This window comes from Mesocricetus auratus, unplaced genomic scaffold, assembly GCF_017639785.1.
Source record: "Mesocricetus auratus isolate SY011 unplaced genomic scaffold, BCM_Maur_2.0 Super-Scaffold_100676, whole genome shotgun sequence".
Lineage (NCBI taxonomy): Eukaryota > Metazoa > Chordata > Mammalia > Rodentia > Cricetidae > Mesocricetus > Mesocricetus auratus.
Window position 1 is genome coordinate 141,603,497 of NW_024429266.1, and position 17,695 is coordinate 141,621,191.

The 17,695-nt window shown below is 39.1% G+C and overlaps 1 protein-coding gene across 3 annotated transcripts in view; it reads left to right on the forward strand.

Annotated features, from left to right (window-relative positions):
- The window catches only part of Lrrtm4 (leucine rich repeat transmembrane neuronal 4), an 809,681-nt gene that overhangs the window by 299,954 nt on the left and 492,032 nt on the right, over positions 1–17,695 (forward strand). The gene's annotated exons all lie outside the window — the stretch shown is intronic.

A 17,695-nucleotide genomic window follows, 5' to 3' on the forward strand; every position in this document is an offset into this window, starting at 1 on the left:
TTAGTTCTGTAGCCCACTTTTTAATTGGATCCTTTGGTGTTTTGGAGACTTTCTTCTTGAGTTCTTTGTAAATTTTGGAGATCTTTTCAGCTGCAAATAGTAAAAGTTTGACCTCTTCCTTTCCAATTTGTATGCCCTCGATCTCCTTTTGTTGTCGTATGCTTGCCTGTATTTTCTATCGTTATTTTTTCTTTTTGTTATTCTATGATTCAGTCTTGGATGGTTAATAATTTTCTTTTCATTTACAGAATTTTCTGCAGCCATTAGTTTAGCGTTTGTTGTCTCCCAACAATTTTCTTTTATTGTTATGTACTATGACATTAATATTAAATATAAAAAATAATATGCAACTTAATTTTCTATAACAGTCCCAGAGGTGCTTAAGGATGTGAAATTTATCCCCCACACTCACATTATTTTATCCATTGTTTTACATAAATAATTTTGATTACTTTCCCCTACAGATTTTTAAAATTTTATGGATATATAATTTTTCTCTGTATGACATGTGTATATGTATTTTTCTGCATGTGTTTGTGAGTACACATATTAAGTGCATGGGAAAGAGGTCTGAGGCAAGCTTGGGCACAGGCTTTGGATTCCTCCTTGCTGGAAACAGGGTCTCTTTGTTGTTCTTCTATACTATATTAGGTGGCCACTATCTTCCACATTTCCTCTTGTTTTTTTTTCCTGCTTGTCAGAAGTGCTGCAACTGTGATTTAGGGATTGGTATCCAACTTGGTGGTTGCTTTGAGGATTCAGACACAGGCATGAACTTGTACATGGAAAATTCTGTGTACATTTGGAGAATCTTCACTGCTCATTTTCTTTTTCATGTCTTATATTTTCACTGACTTTTCTAGTTTTGAAATTTGTACTGCATGGATTCATAGGTGGTAATGGTACCAATTTTATGATAGACAATTGAAAATTCTTATTCAATACCCAGAATGCATTCCAAAACATCTGATATTCTGGATGCTTCTTCCATTACAGGTTTGCATATGAATTCGTATATTTATATGTTTGTTCTTTTTTGTTTGGTTGTTTTTCTGGAAAGGGTAACAATTTGCTTTTCTGAACAGCTGTCTCAAGAATTCCACTGAAGTAGCTTTGGCTTGTGTATGGGAATATAAGGGGCTGTTCTGGAAATAAAGACCTACTGATGAATTGTATTTCTGAGAGCAGAGGTGGAAAGAATGATGGAAATCCTGCAAAGAGCTGAGGCATTCACTGTGATACACCTCCTGTGACACCCCCAAATTTACAGCATATTGATACTTCTTACATATATTTTAGTATTTTTTTGTTTATGTACTTGAAATTGAGACGATATGGGCACAAGGATGTTTATGCAGAACATGCAAGATCTTAGACTCAGACTCTAATCACATACCAAACACACACACACACACACACACACACACACACACAAACACACACACACACACACACACAAACTCTCATGAACATACATTGTTAAAATACTCTATATCTTGATCTGTTTTACAGTGAACAAATCAGTACTAGTACATAGTGTAGGTGACACAGAGGATAAAAATAATGTTGGTGAACAGGCATTGGAAAAATCATTTGACTTCAAGAATCTCTGAGATCAAAGGAGGCTTAAAGTGGGCAAAGAAGGAATTCAATGCTGCTATACTTATACTTCAGAGCCAAACAGAGCACCATGGGATGGGTAACCATGGAGAAGAACAGGGAGAAGTTAGCAATGGATAAGACAAGGAGAGAGTCATAAGAAAAAACAAGCCTGGTCATACCTCAGACTCTGACTATAAGATCTGTGAAAAAATAAATTTCTTGTGTTCATGCTCTTTGGACTTCCATCTCCTCCTGCTAAACCAAAGCCAAACACCAAAGATGTTTCCACTTTAAAAGTAGCATTTTAGTCTTGGTTACTACTCTTTCTTTCCCAATGGCTGTCTGTCTTTCTGTTGGATCAACTTTCTCTTCCTGGAAAATATGGCCAAATGTATAGCCATCTCAGATAGGGCACTGAAGACATAAGTGATAAACCATTCCACCCAGTCTATGTTGGTAAACAACTGAGTTTTCTATATTTCTTGCAGGAATATGCATAGGAAGTTAATTATAAAAGCATGAATGACTCAAGTGGAACTGCAGCCCTGGAAAACCCATTGCAAAATGAGTTGATTCATCAGTTACATCTCTTCATTATTGGCAGGCAGTGGGACAAGTAAATTGAGCGTCTTTCATCCACAGTCCTTATTGCATATATAACTATATAGAGGGGTTTGTGAATTTTGTAAATTTCAGCAATATCATGAAACCTGTAAATTACTTTTTGAACATTGTCAAATTGGTTAATTTCCTTTCTTAATAAGCCTCCCTTTTCCAGGAACTGTTCTAATTTAGGGGAAATTGCTACACAACATAGTTACTTTCCTCATTGCTGTGTCCAAATAGTTGATAATTTTTAATTTAATAAATGAAGGGCTTACTTTCATTCATGTTTTTGGTAGAAAAACAGCTCATCTTGGTGGAAATGGCACATGGCACTGGGGCAGGAGTCACAGTGCATCTGTAGTCAGGCAGTAGAAAAAAGACAATAAATTCTATTAGGCAAGAAATTCTCAAGGTCTTACTCTTAGTCACCCACATTCTCCTGAATGACTTCGTCTTCTGAAGGTTCCACAACGTTCCACAATAGCATGACTAGCTTGGGACCCAGTTTTCAGACATATAAGTCTCTAGGGGGCATTCATTCCACATTCAAAACACATCAGCCCTCTGTTGACCTTTCCTGAGGTTATGGCTGTGCCAAGATTTATAAGTCTAGGAACTTCCCTCTATATAATAAGGTCCTCTGAAATAAGATCTGTTTAAATCAACTTGTCCTATTTATGACGTTAGCTATTGTCTTGAAATCAGTGAATGATAACTTTGTTGGTCTTTCTTCTGATCTAATTCTTTCTGCTGTTCTTTGTCAGATATTTTCCCATTTTTTGCAAATGTGTGGGAATATTGATATTTTTCTACAAATGTAGAAGAATACTGATATTTAAAATTTTTGTTTTAAATCACATAATTATGACTCTGAGCTTTCATCCCAATCATTGGCAGAAAATTTCATTTCTAACCTCTAACAATGATTACTTATCAAAATATTAATTTCCAGATGACACACATCTGGAATGTTTTAGCACTATCATGGAGAATAATTAGCCAACAAGGTATCATGCAGTTGAATCCCAGAATCTCTTGTGTTAATTTGCAGTGGGTAGCACCTTACAGAAAGTGGGGGGGCATTAAAACAGGGTAGAATCAAGAAGTCCTCAGTCAATTGTGTCTTTCATTGTGTACTGGCTGTCAGGTGGGTTCTCTGTCTAAACCAGCTAGAGAATTCATAAGTAAGAAAACACAAAGATATTTAGCAAAAATTCTAGGCTTGGTGGGTAGGGAATAATCACTGGAGAGAACACAGACTGTAAAGTGATTTGGTGATTATTTGCCTTATCTTTTTCTATTGGTAAAAGTGTTGGTTTAACTCCTTTACAGCAGGCATTTGGTCCTTTTCTGTCCATGAGCATAGATATAATTGAAATTATTGGTAGTTTGGGGTAAGAGTATGTGCCCCAACCTCCTTTGATATTTAACATATATCAGATACAATGTGACTTATCACTTTTTAATATAAACTGTATTTATATTAGAAACCATCTTATTTTATATACCAGTTCCAGTTCCCTCCCATCCTTGCATACTTTCCAATGATTTCCCCCTCCCACACCCCATCCACTACACAGGGAGGGTGAGACCTTCCATGAGGGATCATTAAAATCTGTCAAGTCATTTGGGGCAGGGCCTAGGCCCTCCCCTGTGTATGTAGGCTAAGAGAGTATCCCTTCATGGGAAATGGACCCCGAAAGTCCATGGTACACTAGGGATACATCCTGGTTCCACTACCAGAGGTCCCATAGGCTGCCCAGTGCTCCTAACTGACACCTACATTCAGGGGCTTGGATTAGTCCTGTGTTGGTTCCCCAGCTGTCAGACTGGGGTCCATGAGTTTCCATTTGCTCAAGTAAGGCGTTTCTGTGATTTTCCCAAAGTGGTCTTGACCCCTTTTTTTTGTCACTTCTGCCTCTCTGAGAAAGGATTCCAAGAGTTTGGCTCAGTCCTGGGCTGTGAATGTCTGCTTTTGCTTCCATCAAGTAATGGATGAAGGCTCTAGGGTGGCATTTAAGATAGTCATCATTCTCATCTTAGGGAATGGACATTTAAAGTAACCTCTCCACTATTGTTTAGGGTCCTAGTTAGGGTCATTCTTTTGGATGGCTGTATAACTCCCTAGTGCAAGATTTCTCTTTAAAAGTATAGTGAATCCCACTCTTTTGTGTCTCTTTTGTTTCTGTCCTCTATTTCTATCCCCGTTCAATCTTTTTGATCCCTCAGGTTCTCCTCTCACCTACTCTTCTCCCCTCCTCTTTCTCATACCTCCCTCCTATCCCCATACTCCCCAATTGTTCATGGTCGCTTGTCCCTTTCTGCTTCACTGGAGAAACTTGTATGTCTCTCTTACGGTCCTCCTTGTTTCCTAGCTTCTCTGGAAGCATGGATTGTAGGCTGCTAATCCTTTTCACTATGTCTAGAATCCATATATGAGTGAGGACATATCACGCTTGTCTTTCTGTGACTGAGTTACCCGCTTATCTGTTCTTGATTTAGTTTTGGTAAGTGATATCTACCCAGAAAATTGTCCTTTTACTTTATATTTTCAAATGTGTGCAACACAGGTTTTCAAAGTATGACCTGATGATTCTCTGGATTTCCCCAGTATCTGTTGTTATGTCCCCGTCTTCATTTCTGATTTTGTTAATTTTCACAGGTCTCTCTCTGACTTTGGTTAGGTTAGATAAAGATTTGTCTATCTTGTTAATATTCTCAAAGAACCAACTCTTTGTTTCACTGATTCTTTGTATTGTTTTCTTTGTTTCTACTTTATTGATTTCATCTCACAATTTAATTATTTCCTGGCATCTACTCCTCCTGGGCAAGTTTGCTTATTTTTGTTGTAGATCTTTCAGGTGTTCTGCTAATTCTCTACTGTGGCTGTCCTCCAGTTTCTACAGGTGGGCACTCAGTGCTGTGAGCTTTCCTTTGAGAACTGCTTTTAGAGTGTTCCGTAAGTTTGGGTATATTTGCCTTCATGTTCATTAAATTCTAGGAAGTCTTTGATTTCTTTCTTTACTTCTTCCATTACCCCAGATTGATGCAATTGAGCATTGCTCAGTTTCCATCAGTTTGTGTGGCTTATGCAATTTGTCTTGTTGAATTCTAATTTTAAGCCATGATGGTCAGCTAAGATACAAGGGGTTATTCCTTTTTTTTTTGTATCTGTTCAGGTTTGTTTTATTGCCAAGTATGTGGCCAATTTTAGAGAAGTTCCATATAGTGCTGAGAAGAAGACATTCTTTTGTGATGGAATGTTCTATAGATGTCTGTTAATCCCAATTGGGTCATTACTTCTGTTAGTTCCTTTATTTCTTTGTTTCTGTCTGATAGTCCTGTCCAGTGGTGAGAGTGGGGTGTTGAAGTCTCACACTATAAGTGTGTGGGATTTAATGTGTGATTTGAGTTTTAGTAATGTTTCTTTTATGAATGTGGGTGCCTTTGAATTTGCTGCCTTTATGTTCAGAATTGAGACTTCATCTTGATGGATTTTTCCTTTGATGAATATGAAATGACCTTCTTCACCTCTTTTGATTAATTTTAGTTTGAAGAGTAATTTGTTACATACAAAGATAGCTACACCTGCTTGCTTCTTAGGTCCATTTGTTTGGAAAATCTTTTTCTAACCCTTAACTCTGAGGTAATGCCTGTCTTTGAAGGTGTGATGTGTTTCTTCTATGCAGCAGAAGGATGGATTCTGGCTTAGTATCCATTCTGTTAGCCTGTGTATTTTTATAGGTTAGTTAAGACCATTGATATTGAGGAAGTTAATGACCACTGATTGTTGATTCTTGTTTGTTTTGAAACTGTTTTGGTGGTGGTATTGTGTGTGAGTTTTCCCTTTATTTCTGGTTTTGAAAGTGAGATTACCGATTGCCCATGTTTTTGTGAGTGTATTCAACTTCTTTGGGTAGGAGTTTTCCTTCCAAGACTTTCTATAGTGTTGGATTTGTGAATATTTATTGTGTAAACCTGGTTTTGCATGGAATATCTTGTTTTCTCCATCTATAGTGATTGACAGTTTTGCTGGGTATAGTAGACTAGGCTGGAATGTGTGGTCTCTTAGTGTTTGTACAACACCTATCCAAGACCTTCTGGCTTTCATAGTGTCCATGGAGAAGCCAGGTGTAATTCTGATAGGTCTGCCTTTATATGTTACTAAGCCTTTTTCCTTACTGCTCTTAATATTCTTTCTTTACTCTGTATGTTTGGTGTTTTGATTATTAGGTAGCGAGGGAGGATACATTGTTTTTGGTTCAATATATTTGGTGTTCAGTTTCACTTTCATAGGAATGTCCTTTTTCAGGTTGTGAAAGTTTTCTTCTATGCTTTTGTTGAAGAATATGGTTTCTGCACCTTTGAGCTGGGCTTCTTTGCATTCTATACCTATTATTCTTAGGTTTGGTCTTTTCTCAGTGTCCCGTATTTCCTGAATATTTTGTGTTAAAGATTTGTTGGATTTAAGATTTTCTTTCATCGATGAACCTATTTCCTCTAGTCTATCTTCAAAGCCTGAGATTATTTCTTTCACCTCTTCTATTCTGTTGGTTATACTTGCATCTGTAGTTTCTGATTGTAAAGGCAAGCTTTTTCCTTGAGATAAGCCTTCCTGCCAGCCTGGTTCTAGAGCCGCATCGGTCCCAAATAAACACACAGGAGGCTATATTAATTATGAAGCTGTTGGCCTAGCTTGTTTCTTACTGGCTAACTCTGACTTAAGTAATTACCCATTATTGTTAATCTAAGTATTTCTCTTACCGGAGAATAGTTCCGGGCTTCCTACCCCATGGTGTTACATCTTGACTCACTTGTGTTTCTCCTTCCCAGAGTCCTCCTGGACTCCTAGTCCCACCTATCTAGATTCCTATTGGCCAGCAGTGCTTTATTGACAAAGGATTTCCCCAACATCTACTCCTTTCTGTTTAAACAAAAAGGTCTTAACTTTAACATAGTCAAATTATATATAAAAGAACATTTATCAAGTAAGAACATAGTTACAATATTTTGTCTATCAACATTTAGCAAGATTTAAAGAAAATATCATCTATCTCATTCTTGTGAGTCCAAAGTCCTATATGTATCTTATATCTTTTATCATAACTAAGGAAAACTATAATTATAACTGTCTGTCTTCAACTCCATCAAAGACCACAGAAGGATAATATATAAACACTAGGATTGACAGAGACATCTTGCTACTTGGACAGTCACCCGAAGTTCCTCTGTATTGTCAGGGCATCCATCTTCAGTCCATAGGCCACAATGTGTCCAGAAGATTTCTCAGGAAAGCAGGAAATTTCAAACTGTCCATCTGTGTTGGCAGTCTGTCAGTCATTTCTCTGTGTCCTGCAGAAAGTCTTGTAGACTCTTCCATGAAGCAGGAACCCTGTAAGACTGAGTTCAGCAGTCACTTTCCTGTGGGTCCTGCATGTCCAGATTATACAACAACAGTCAAGCAGTACAGGCAAGAGCAGTTTCTTGCCCAAATGGCTAATCTTGCCATGTTGAAAGCAATCTCCATAACGAGTTTCTTCAATGCCTATCTTCCTCTCAGACGTAATTGGTGCTGCCAGGAGCAGACATTTCTCATTGTCAAGAAAAACCCTAAACCATTTTAAATGCCATTTTCTGAAGGTCTTTGAGAGGTTTGAAGACTCTCTGTCTCAAATACTTCTCAATATATCTAGAAAACCTAACTTACCTAACTATAAATTCTATTATAAGTAACTATCTATATTCTGTATTTAATTATGCATTACGTTTTAAAAGATCAGTATAAGCACAATACTTAATCAAGAGGAGAAATATACACATCACAAAATTGACCTTGAATTTGTATCAATAAATGAAAAACCATACCCATACCATAATTCCCCTTTTTACCATTAAAAAGAGATTGGTTGTGATCATTAACCAATTATAAACAATCCCATTTAAATGAAAACAAAGGTTTATAAACAAGATGGGAATTAGGACATCGCTCATTCCAAACTGCTTCGTGCTGGAAGGGAGTGCTGTTCATACCAAGGGGATCATGACAAAACTCAGAAACCTGTATAAGTCCTTATTTTCCTGGTCTGTAAAGCTGCATCATCTTAGCTGTTTCAGTTGTTGAAACACCTGGTCCACTGCTTCCAGGGGTCTTGGTTCCTCAAACCACAGAAGCTGGGAAGGAATCCTCAGCTTTTCATTTTCTGTAGAAACATAAGCAAAATCTCCTTTCCAAAGTAACATATCCTTATACTTAAATTTTGAAGTCAAGGCACTTTCAAAAGGTAGAAGTTGGATTAATTCAGCAGCATTTATAATCAAGTGTACTTTAGCAGCTGTTCCTTCCTGAGCAATCAAAAAAATAAAAAACACAATAGCGTACAGTATCCAGACTCTCTGTGTATTTTCCATCTTTGCGTGGCTTATTTATTTATCTATTATTACTTTATTTATTTTACTTTTTTTTATTTTTCTCTGGGACAGGGTTTCTCTTTGGAAATCTGCCACCACAACGCCGGCTTTTTATTTACCATTTTGTCATTTCATTTTCTCTCTCAATAACATGTATATTTTTTTGTTTTTTAATTAATATTTTATTATTTTTGAGAATTACATACAATGCCTTTTCAACACATTCAGCCCAAATTTTCCCCTTTGTAGCTGATCTACCTCTACATCCCTACAGCCATTTATTTTTTATTTTTATTATTTGTTTAATAACCCATTAATTCCAATTTGTGATGTTTATATACTTATGGGTGTGGGGCCATAAATTGGAGTGTTGTTCACTACCATGAGTCACACCTTTAAGAAAACTGACTCTCCTTTCCCCATAAACTCTTCTGTTAGGAGGAACCCCTTCTTCTTCCATGCTAAAATGTTACTTGGTCTGATCTTTTTTTTTTTAATTTTATTTTCCAGTTTAAATTTAGATAAGAGGTTGCTTCACAAGTCAGTTCCAGGTCCCTCTCCCATTCCCTCCCCTCCTCCTGTCCCCTCCCCCCAACCCCCCCCCGTTATCCCCTCATTCCCCCAGGGAGGGTGAGGCCCTCCATGGGGGTGTCCATAGTCTGTCATTTCATATAGGGCAGGGCCTAGACCCTTCCCCAAGAGTTCAGGGTGAGAGTGCACCTCACATTGTTTTATGGGAGTCCAAAGTCCGTGTGTATACTTGGGATGGGTACTGATCTGCTGCCCAAGTCTCAATAGATTCCCTAGGCCTCCTCACTGACACCCACATTCAGGGGGTCTTGATCAGTCCCATGCTGGATTCCCAGGCTGATGCCTGGGATTCAAGAGTTAACCTTTGTCTGGTCAGCTGTTTCTGGGGGGTTAAACCAGCTCAGTCTTAATCCCTTTGATCATCAGTCCTCCCTCTCTATTACTGGCTTTCTTGAGTTCAGCTCAGTACTTAACCAAGGGAGTCTGCCTCTTCTTCGATCAGCCACTAAATGAAGTTTCTGTTTCCCAGACTCTCTGGCCATAGGATTGTAGGTTGGCACTCCCCAGATCTATTTTCTAAAATCCAGATATGAGAGAGTACATGCCATGTTTCTCTTTTTGTGACTGGGTTACCTCACTCAGGATGGTTTCTTCTAGTGTCATCCATTTGCCTGCGAATCTCATGATTCCATTATTTTTTTCTGCTGAATAGTACTCCATTGTGTAGATGTACCACATTTTCTCTATCCACTCTTCGGGTGAGGGACATCTAGGTTGCTTCCAAGTTCTGGCTATTACAAATAAAGCTGCTATGAACATAGTGGAACAGACATCTTTGTTGTATGAATGGGCATCTTTTGGATATATGCCTAAGAGTGGAGTTGCTGGGGTCTTGTGGTAGGTTTCTCCATACTGATTTCCAAAGTGGCTGAACCAGTTGGCACTCCCACCAGCAATGGAGGAGTGTCCCCCTTTCACCACATCCTCTCCAGCATAAATTGTCTTTGCTGTTTTTGATTTTAGCCATTCTGACAGGAGTGAGATGGTATCTCAGAGTCGTTTTGATTTGCATTTCCTGGATGGCTAAGGATGTTGAGCACTTTCTCAAGTGCCTCTCAGCCATTTTAGACTCCTCTGTTGAAAACTCTCTATTTAGTTCTGCAGCCCACTTTTTAATTGGGTCCGTTGGTGTTTTGGAGACTTGCTTCTTGAGTTCTTTGTAAATTTTGGAGATCAACCCTCTGTCAGATGTGGGATTAGTGAATATTTTTTCCCATTCTGTGGGCTGCCTTTTTGTCTTGCTGACTGTGTCCTTTTCCTTACAGAAGCTTTTCAGTTTCAGTAGGTCCCATTTATTAATTGTTGATCTCACTGTCTGTGCTACTGGTGTTATGTTCAGGAAGCTGTCTCCTGTACCAATTTGTTCAAGGGTACCACCCACTTTCTCTTCTAAGAGGTTCAGTGTGGCTGGATTTATGTTGAGGTCTTTGATCCATTTGGACTTAAGTTTTGTGCATGGCGATAAACATGGATCGATCCGCATTCTTCTACATGCCAGTCTCCAATTATGCCAGCACCATTTGTTGAATATGCTTTCTTTATTCCATTGTATATTTTTAGCTTCTTTGTCAAAGATCAGATGTTCGTACATGTGTGGGTTAATACCCGGGTTTTCAATTCGATTCCATTGGTCTACCTGTCTATTTTTGTGCCAGTATCAAGCTGTTTCCGGACTATAGCTCTATAATAGAGCTTGAGGTCAGAGATGGTGATGCCTCCGGACGTTGCCTTGTTGAACAGGGTTGTTTTGGCTATCCTGGGTCTTTTGTTTTTCCATACAAAATTGATTATTGTTCTTTCAAGGTCTGTGAAGAATTGTGCTGGGATTTTAATGGGGATTGCATTGAATCTGTAGATTGCTTTTGGCAGGATTGCCATTTTTACTACATTGATCCTACCTATCCAAGAGCATGGGAGATCTTTCCATTTTCTGAGGACTTCTTTAATTTCTTTCTTTAAAGATTCAAAGTTCTTACGATACAGGTCTTTCACTTGTTTGGTTAGCGTTACCCCGAGGTATTTTATGTTGTTTGTGGCAATTGTAAAGGCTGATATTTCTCTGATTTCTCTTTCAGCCCTTTTATCATCTGTATATAGTAGGGCTACTGATTTTCTTGAGTTGATCTTGTAGCCTGCCACTTTGCTGAAGGTGTTAATCAGCTGTAAGAGTTCCCTGGTAGAGTTCTTTGGGTCATTGATGTAAACTATCATATCGTCTGCAAACAGTAAACGTTTGACCTCTTCCTTCCCAATTTGTATCCCCTTGATCCCCCTTTGTTGTCGTATGGCAATAGCTAGAACTTCAAGTACCATGTTGAAAAGGTATGGAGAGAGTGGACAGCCTTGTTTTGTTCCTGATTTTAGAGGAATTGCGTTGAGTTTCTGTCCATTTAGTTTGATGTTGGCTGTTGGTTTACTGTATATAGCTTTTATTATGTTTAAGTATATTTTAAAACACACTGTAAATCTTTAGAGGTTTTGTTTATCCAAGTCTGACTTTACTGTAAATCTTTACATTTTTCTGGCCACGTGTCTTATCTGTAAAACCGCGGCCATTTTAAACTGTCATTTTTTTCTAAGATGGGCGGGCGTAAGGGTGACTCTAGCTGCCAGCTTGGAGATGTGGTCACTGCCACTTCCAGCTGTACGTACAAATTTTAAATCGTTAGCAAAGCCCCTTAAAAGAACCTTGCTGGGTTTGTTTTCTTTTTATGCCGAGTCAGGAGGACTCCTGTAAGCAAGCTGCGTGAATCTCGGCTTGTCGCTAGCAAATCAGAGCCCACCTGAGAAAAATGCTGCTACCAAAAATCTGTGCTTCTCTCTGTTCTTCTGTTTCTAAAATTCCTTTAAAGCTTTTGTCATTTTACATGGAAATTTATCATCCCACTCCTGATCACCATTATGTAAAGAGAAGCTTTTTCCTTTGTGTGATGCCTTCCTGCCATCCTGGGTCTAGAACCGCATCAGTCCCAAATAAACACACAGGAGGCTATATTAATTATGAAGCTGTTGGCCTTGCTTGTTTCTTACTGGCTAACTCTGATTTAAGTAATTCCCCATAATTGTTAATCTAAGTATTTCTCTTACCGGAGAATAGTTCCAGGCTTCCTACCCCATGTCGTTACATCTTGACTCACTTGTGTTTCTCCTTCCCAGAGTCCTCCTGGACTCCTAGTCCCAACTATCTAGATTCCTATTGGCCAGCAGTGCATTATTGACAAAGGACTTCCCCAACACCTGATCATTTACCCATCTTTTCTATTTCCAACATTCCCTCAGATTGTATTGTCTCTAATTCAGTTTTCAGATCTTGAACTGTTTGAATTGCTTCTGTCATCTGTTTTATTGTTTTTTCTTGGCTTTCTTTGCCTTCTTTAAGATATTTGTTGATTTCTTGCATTTTTTGGTTTGTTTTTTCTTCCATTTTTTAAAGGTATTTTTGCATATTCTCTTTGAGGGTTTCTATCATTTTCATGAAGTTGTTTTTGAGGTCATTTCCTTCTGTTTCATCTCTGTTGGGATGTTCAGGCCTTGCTGGTGTTGAGTCCCTAGACTTGGGGGGAATCATGTATTCCATTCCATTGTTGGATGTGTTCTTATACTGTTGTCTTCCCATCTCTTCTTATAGGTGGGGTCTCTCCCTCTCCTAGTGGGCATGGGCTCAAGGCTCTACCCCACACCCCTTCTCTCTACCAGAGGGTGTAGGGGCAAGACTGGAATAGTGCCTGATGGTGTTGGTTGCTTTGTCCTGCCTTCAGGTCCCTCTGGGTGATTTGGTGACAAGAAGTGTCCCCACCATTCAGGGGACTCAAAGAGGTAGAGTTGGGCTAAAGGAGCCACCCGGGACTCACCTTTCTACTGGAAGTTTGTGACCTCTCTCTTATAGGAGGAAATGGTGCACATTTGGATAAATAGTATCTTATTGCCTTGGACAAAAAAGCACATGGAGATTGAAACTTACTGTGTACTGTTGGGACAAAGGTCATAAAATAATTCAAAGTTTATTATGTATCCCTTCTCCCATCTTAGGAACCTGTAGCCTCACTACCAGTTATATGGCCTTGACATTTTACAAGAAACACTCTTAGTCTCAATTTTTTTCACCTAAAATATAAATTCTAGTATGACTCTCCAGGGATTTCAGGGACTATTAGATGAGCTGAGGTTTACAGAGCTGTGCTCACATTGTTAGCTCTAGGTATATGACTGACAGGATGGCCACACAGACTCCCTGGTGTGAAATCAGAGCACTGAAAGGGCTAACCTTTCCTCAGTCACAGTATCCTATCCACATACATACTCATCTCTTCTTTCCCCCGTGTCCCTGAAACTCACAGTTTACTCTGTTTAAAATTTCACAAAACAGAGACTGCTATTGTCTTTTTCTGTATCTTTAAAATCTGTAGAAATAAAGCCCAAGCTACTTTCTATAAATGAGAGGAAAATAAAGACAATATGAATTTGTTACCCTGATGTACAATCTAAACATTTAGTGAAAACATTGCAGATGCTATCTTCACCTTTCTGAAGAGATTTCATTTTAGATATACTTTTTTGAAAATTAGAATTTTTATTTATTTTATTTTATTTTTTTTTAATTTTAAATAGCTTGTTTTACATGTCAATCCCAGTTCCCTCTCCCTCCCCTCCTCCCGCACTCCCCTTCCACCCTCCCTCCCACCCTATTGCCAAATCCTTCCACATAGGGGATGTCTAGAGTCTATCATTTTACTCTTGGTAGGGTCAAGGCACTCCCCTAAGAGTCCAGGCTGAGAGAGCATCTCTCTTTGTGCTATAGGCACATGAAGACAGATTGTATACCAGGGATAGACACTGATCCACAGCTCAGAGCCCCATAGGTTGTCCAGGCCTTCTCACTGACACTCACATTTGGGGGTCCAGATCAGTCCCATTCTGGCCTCCCCACTGTCGGTCTGGGGTCCAAGAGCACTCCCCTGTTCAGATCAGCTGTCTCTGCTGGTTTTGCCAGCCCATTCTTTGCCAATTTGCTCATCATTCCTCTCTCTCTGTCACTGGGTTCCTTGGGTTCAGTTCAGTGCTTAGTTGTGTGTTTGCCTCTGCTTCCATCAGTCCCAGGATGAAGGCTCCCGGATAGTTATAGACATCAAGTTCATTATCAGGAATGGGCATTCGAGGTGGTCCTTCCACTATTGCTTAGCTTGCCAATTGATGTTATACCTTTAGATCACTCGAGGTCACTCTGGTGCCTGATCTGTCTTCAATCCTATGATTCCCTCTTCCCCCTATTCTACCCCCACCCCCTCAACTTCCTGTTCCCCCATGACCATCTCCCTTCCTCTTTACCCCCTCTATTCTTCCCAGGACCCACTACCCCCCCCCTCGCCCTGTTCCCCATCCATTCAGAGGATCTTGTCTCCATCCTCTTCTCTTGGGTACTATGCATATATGCATATCTTTTAATTTCTTTCCTGTTTCCCAGACTCTCTATCTGTGGAAGTGCAGACTGGCACTATCCTGATCCATATCTAAAATCCATATATGAGTGAGTACATACCATGTTTGTCTTTTTGCAACTGGGTTACCTCACTCAGGATGGTTTCTTCCAGTGCTATCCATTTCCCTGCGAATTTCAAGATTCCATTGTTTTTTTCTGCTGAGTAATACTCCATTGTGTAAATGTACCACATTTTCTCTATCCACTCTTCAGTTGAGGGGCATCTAGGTTGCTTCCAGGTTCTGGCTATTACAAACAATGCTGCTATGAACATAGTGGAGCAGATGCCCTTGTTGTATGAACCTGCCTCATTTGGATAAATGCCTAAGAGTGGAATTGCTGGGTCTAGTGGTAGATTAATTCCCATTTTCCTGAGGAATCTCCATACTGATTTCCAAAGAGGCTGTATGAGTTGGCATTCCCACCAGCAGTGGAGGAGTGTTCCTCTCTCTCCACATCCCCTCCAGCATAAATTGTTTTCGGTGTTTTTGATTCTAGCCATTCTGACAGGAGTAAGATGGTATCTCAGAGTTGTTTTGATTTGCATTTCCCTGATGGCTAAGGATGTTGAGCACTTTCTTAAGTGTCTCTTGGCCATTTTAGCCTCCTCTACTGAGAATTCTCTATTTAGCTCTGTACCCCACCTTCCAAGTGGATCCTTTGGTGTTTTGGAGACTTGTTTCTTGAGTTCTTTGTAAATTTTGGAGATTAGCCCTCTGTCAGATGTAGGGTTAGTGAATATCTTTTCCCATTCTGTGGCCTGCCTTTTTGTTTTTTTGATTGTGTCCTTTGCCTTACAGAAGCTTTTTAGTTTCAGAAGGTCCCATTTGTTAATTGTTGATCTCAGTGCCTGTGCCACTGGTGTTATGTTTAGGAAGTGGTCTCCTGTACCAACTCGTTGAAGAGTATCTCCCACTTTCTCTTCTAAAAGTTTCAGTGTGGCTGGATGTATGTTGAGATCTTTGATCCATTTGGACTTAAGTTTTGTACAAGGCGATAAACATGGATCTATCTGCAGTCTTCTGCATACCACTACCCAGTTATGCCAGCACCATTTGTTGAAGATGCTTTCTTTTTTCCACTGTACAGTTTTAGCTTCTTTGTCAAAAATCAGGTGTTCATAGGTGTGTGGGTTAAAATTAGGGCTTTCGATTCGGTTCCATTGGTCTACCTGCCTATTTTTGTGCCAATACCAAGCTGTTTTCAGGACTATAGCTCTATAATAGAGCTTGAAGTCAGGTATGGTGATGCCTCCTGAAGTTCCCTTATTGTATAGGAATGTTTTGGCTATCCTGGGCCTTTTATTTTTCCATATAAAGTTGATTAATGTTCTTTCCAGGTTCTTGAAGAATTGTGATGGAATTTTGATAGGGATTGCATTGAATCTATAGACTGCTTTTGGCAAGATTGCCATTTTTATTATGTTGATCCTACCAATCCAAGAGCAGGGGAGATCTTTCCATTTTCTGGTATCTTCTTTGATTTCTTTCTTCAAAGACACAAAGTTCTTGATATACAGGTCTTTCACTTCCTTGGTTAACATTATCCCCAGATATTTGATGCTGTTTTTGGCTACTGTAAAAGGTGATGTTTCTCTGATTTCTTTCTCAGTCACTTCATCATCTGTATATAATAGGGCCACTGATTTTTTTGAGTTTACCTTGTATCCTGCCACATTGCTGAAGGTGTTTATCAGCTCTAGGAGTAACCTTGCAGAGTTTTTTGGGTCACTTATGTAAACTATCATATCATCTGCAAATAATGAAAGTTTGACTTCTTCTTTTCCTATTTGTATCCCCTTTATCTCCTTTTGTTGTCTTATTGCTGTAGCTAGAACTTCAAGTACAATATTGAAGAGATATGGAGAGAGTGGACAGCCTTGTCTTGTTCCTGATTTTAGAGGAATTGCTTTGAGTTTCTCTCCATTTAGTTTGATGTTAGCTGTTGGTTTACTGTATATTGCTTTTATTATATTCAGGTACGTTCCTGTTATCCCTGATCTCTCTAGGACCTTTATCATGAAGGGGTGCTGGATTTTGTCAAAGGCTTTTTCAGCATCTAGTGAGATGATCATGTGGTTTTTCTTTCGCAGATTGTTAATATGGTGGATTACATTGATAGATTTTCTAATGTTGAACCATCCCTGCATTCCTGGAATGAAGCCTACTTGATCATGGTGGATGATTTTTCTGATGTGTTCTTGAATCCGGTTTGCAAGTATTTTATTGAGTATTTTTGCATCAATGTTCATGAGGGAAATTGGTCTATAGTTCTCTTTCTTAGTTGTGTCTTTGTGTGGCTTGGGTATCAAGGTAATTGTAGCCTCGTAGAAAGAGTTTGGCAGTGAGCCTCCTGCTTCTATAGTGTGGAATACTTTGACGAGTATTGGAATTAGCTCTTCTTTGAATTTCTGGTAGAATTCTGCACTGAAGCCATCTGGGCCTGGGCTTTTTTGTTTGGGAGACTTTTGATGACTGCTTCTATTTCATTAGGGGTTATAGGTCTGTTTAGATTATTTATCTGTTCTTGATTTAGTTTTGGCAAGTGATATCTATCCAGGAAATTGTCCATTTCCTTTAAATTTTCAAATTTTGTGGAGTACAGATTTTCAAAGTATGCCCTGATGATTCTCTTGATTTCCTCAGAGTCCGTTGTTATGTCCCCTTTCTCATCCCTGATTTTGTTAATTAGCATGTTCTCTCTCTGTCTTTTGGTTAGTTTGGACAGAGGTTTGTCTATTTTGTTGATTTTCTCAAAGAACCAACTCTTTGTTTCATTGATTCTTCTCAATGTTTTCCTGGTTTCTACTTGATTGATTTCAGCCCTCAATTTGATTATTTCCTGGCGTCTGCTCCTCCTGGGGGAGTTTGCTTCTTTTTGTTCTAGAACATTCAGCTGTGCTATTAATTCTCTAGTATGACTGTTCTCCAGTTTTTTCATGTGGGCACTTAGTGCTATAAACTTTCCTCTCAGCACTGCTTTCAAAGTGTCCCATAAGTTTGTGTATGTTGT